The 4,295-nt window shown below is 44.4% G+C and overlaps 1 pseudogene; it reads left to right on the top strand.

Annotated features, from left to right (window-relative positions):
- Window positions 1–2,836: 2,836 nt before the first annotated feature.
- LOC101661588 lies at window positions 2,837–4,295 on the top strand (annotated as a pseudogene).

The raw sequence follows: 4,295 nt of genomic DNA, 5'->3' as shown, positions 1-4,295 counted from the left end.
CACACACACACGTATGTGCGTATACCTACCAAATCAACCCACTGCCGTTAAGTCAATTCAAACTGCAACCTATGTAGGGTTTCCAAGATTGTAATTCTTCTTAGGAGCAGAAAACTTCATCATTCTTCCATGGGGTGGCCATTGGGTTTGAACTGCTGACCTTGTGGTTAGCAGCCCAACATGTAATCCATTAAACCACCAGGACTCTATAAATATAAATAGAGAGATATATACCATTCTCATCCCAATGGCAATGACTCGATTCTGAATGATAGTATCTCTATAGGGAAGGGTAGAATTGCCCTTCTAGGGTTTTCATGGCTATAAAAATTTAAAGATGCACACGACCACATTATTATCCAGTGGAGTTGCTGGTAAGTTTGAACCACCGAGCTTTTAGTTAGCATCTGAGCACTTAGCCACTGCATCAATAGGGATACACACATTTTAATGAAAATATGGCACATTACTGGAAACCCCTTTGTGAATTGGTTTCCAGTGCTCAGTGTGCAAATGGCATGATTGTGTACATTACTTGTATGCCACATTGTGTGCAAAAAACCCTGGGTATGTTTGGTGAAAGGACACGGCCCTGACACACACCTTCCCTTATTTAAAACCACATATTATCCTTTTCAAATGACTTTCTTGATCTTTATACAGGTTCCCCATGAGCACAATGAAATGTTCTGGAATTCCCCTTCTTTGGCTATTATTCATAATTTCTTGTGGTTCACACTTTTGCATAGTGAAGAAAACACTGGTAAACATATTTCTGGTACTCTTCCTCCAGTCAAGATCCATCTGACACCAGCGATGATATATCTGGTTTTGAGTCCTCTTCTAATGCAGACTTGAATTTCTGGCAGCTCCCTGTGAATGTATGACTGAAACTTGTTTTGAATTATCTTCAGTAAAACCTTACCTGTGTGTTGCTATTAATTATATTGTTCAATCGTTTGCACATTCCATTGGATCACTTTTCTTCAGAATGGACACAACGATCGATCTCTTTTAGACAGTTGACCAGGCAGCTGTCTTCCACATTCCTTGGCATAGATGAGCGAATGCTTCCAGCATTTCCCTCACTGGTCAGAGCATCTCAATTGATTCACTTGTTGAAGCATCTCCATCTCAATTCCAAAGTCTTGATTTTCACGAGTGCCTTCCGTGTGCTTCCTTCGCTATTGTGACTTCTTAACCACTTGCTGCTTCCTCAGCTAGATGATCACTGATTAATTCTGTTTGCACAATGATCCTGTGTGTTCCTTTCATCTTCTTTTGATGATTCCTGTGTCTTGAAATCTTTCCCCACAGAGTCCTTCAATATTATGACTCAAGGGTTGAATTTGTTTTTCAATTTCTTTCAGGTTGAGAAATGCTAAGTGTGTTTCTCCATTTTAGTTTTCTAACTTTAGGTCTTTGCACATCTTATTATAATACTTTTTCACAAATGTTTTGAGAATGATGAGGGAAAAAATATACTTGACACAATGTATATATGTATGGAATGTGATAAGAGTTGTACGAGCCCTCAATAAAATGATTTAAAAATATAATACTTTTTCTTCTGGAGTTGCTACTTGAAATCTTCTGTTCCGCTCCTTTGCTTCATAATTTCTTTAATGCGCAGTAGTACTCTAAGTTGACGAGCTAATTTCAGAGCATCTATTTGCTTCTTTTCTGTTTTAACCTGTCTTTTTAATAACCTTTTGCTTTCTTAGTGTGTGTTGTGCTTGATGTCATTCCACAACTGATCTGGGTCTTGGTCATTAGTATTTAAGGTGTTAAATGTAATCCTTTTTTAAAAAAAAAATTTAAGATCACTTTATTGGGGGCTCTTACAACAATCCATGCATCAATCCATGCTTGTATCAAGCATATAAAATCTTGAGATATTCTCTTAACTTTGGTGATATATACTCAAGATTGCTTTGGATCTCAAGGACTTATTTTAATTTTCTTGTACTTCAACTTGAACTTGAATATGAGCAAATGATAGTTTGTTCCACAGTCAGCACCTGGCCTTATTCTCACTGATGAGACTGAGCTTCTTGCTCATCTCTTTCCACAGGTGTAGTTGATTTGTTTCCTATGTCTTCCATTTGATGACATGCCCATGAATAGTCTCCATTTGTGCTGTTGAAGGAAAGGTATTTGCAAAGAATGAGTTATTGGTCTTATTTTTTAATCATTTTATTGGGGGCTCATACAATGGTCTTACAAATTTTATGATGAGAACTCTTGCATTGTTTCTAGCACCAAAGTCATATTTTCCAACTTTCACATTCCAATCACCAGTAATTATCAATGCATCCAGATTGTATGTTTGGTCAATTTCAGACTGTAGAAGGTGATAGAATTCTTCAATTTCTTTATCACTGGCTTTTTTGATTGTGCATAAATTTGAACAATTAGTCATATTAGCTAATCTTCCTTGTAGGCATATGGACAATATAGGGTAGATATTGAAATGCTCTTTTATAAAGTATATATGACGCTGATGCTCTTGTTGTTCCCAGCATGGTAAACTCACTGCCAGTTAGTTGGTTCTGACTCATAGTGACTTTACAGGAAAGGGTAAAAGTGCCCATGTGGGTTTCTAATACTGTATATCTTTATAGGAGTAGAAAGCCTCATCTTTCTCTGGTAGAGCTGCTGGTGGTTTCAAACTGCTGGCCTCAAGGTTAAGCAGCTTAGTGTACAATTCACAACACCACCAGAATTCGAAAATACCATAGGTGGGTGAGGCACACCTTTGTCCTCAAAGTGATCTTCTTATTCTTAAACCTTTGAAAGGGAACTTGTGCAGATTTACTGTATATACTGGAGTATAAGCTGACCTGACTATCAGCTGAGGCACCTAATTTTACCACAAAAACTGCATAAAAATGTGCTGAGGGCACTCGCTCGCTGCTGATTCCACCCGCTGCCGCTCCTTCAGCCTCCAGGAAGGAACTTGTCACCATGCCCTACCCATACCCAGCGATCACCTCAGAGCAGAAGAAGGAGCTGTCTGACATTGCCCATCGCATTGCGGCTCCTGGCAAGGGCATCCTGGCTGCAGATGAGTCCACCGGAAGCATTGCCAAGCGACTGCAGTCCCTTGGGACCGAGAACACCGAAGAGAACCGCCGCTTCTACCGCCAGCTGCTGCTGACCGCTGACGACCGGGTGAACCCCTGCATTGGGGCGTCATCCTCTTCCAAGAGACTCTCTACCAGAAGGCGGACGACGGGTGCCCCTTTCCCCAAGTTATCAAATCCAAGGGCGGATCGTGGGCATCAAGGTCGACAAGGGTGTGGTGCCCCTGGCAGGAATGAACTGCGAGACCACCACCCAAGGGCTGGACGGGCTGTCTGAGCACTGTTCCCAGTACAAGAAAGATGGCGCTGACTTTGCCAAGTGGCGCTGTGTGCTGAAGATTGGCGAACATACCCCTTCAGCTCTCGCCATCATGGAAAATGCCAACGTGCTGGCCCATTATGCCAGCATCTGCCAGCAGAATGGCATCGTGCCCATTGTGGAGCCCGATACCCTCCCCGATGGCGACCATGACCTGAAGCGCTGCCAGTATGTCACTGAGAAGGTGCTGACTGCCGTCTACAAGGCCCTGAGTGACGACCACGTCTACCTGGAAGGCACTACCTTACTGAAGCCCAATATGGTCACCCCCGGCCATGCCTGCACACAGAAGTTTTCCCATGAGGAGATTGCCATGGCAACTGTCACCACACTGCGCTGCACCGTGCCCCCTGTTAACGGGGTCACCTTCCTGTCTGGAAGCCAGAGCTAGGAGGAGGCGTCCATCAACCTCAACGCCATCAATAAGTTCCCCCTGCTGAAGCCATGGGCCCTGACCTTCTACGGGCAAGCCCTGCAGGCATCTGCCCTGAAGGCCTGGGGTGGCAAGAAGGAGAACCTGAAGGCGGCCCAGGAGGAACATCAAGCGAGCCCTGGCCAACAGCCTCGCCTGCCAAGGAAAGTACGCTCCAAGCGGTCAAGCTGGGGCTGCAGCCAGCGAGTCCCTCTTCGTCTCTAACCACGCCTACTAAATGGAGGTGGTGTGAGGCTGCCCCCTCAACACTCCAGGCCCCCGCCCCCTCCCATGCACACCTCTTGATGGGAGGGCACCACTTGGGCTCCAGGACACGCTTTCCTCTCACTCTTGCCGCCTTTGTGACAGTGGTGTACGGTGTTGTCTGTGTATGCTAACTCCATCACCCTTTCCAGCTCACTGCCAATAAACAACGGTTTAAGGGGGGTGGGGGGATCTGCTGAGAAACTCGGCTTAT

The sequence above is a fragment of the Echinops telfairi genome, unplaced genomic scaffold, assembly GCF_000313985.2.
Source record: "Echinops telfairi isolate 266 unplaced genomic scaffold, ASM31398v2 ScPeMD7_655;HRSCAF=1070, whole genome shotgun sequence".
In the NCBI taxonomy this organism is placed as follows: domain Eukaryota; kingdom Metazoa; phylum Chordata; class Mammalia; order Afrosoricida; family Tenrecidae; genus Echinops; species Echinops telfairi.
This window is presented reverse-complemented; position numbering and strand designations above follow the sequence as displayed.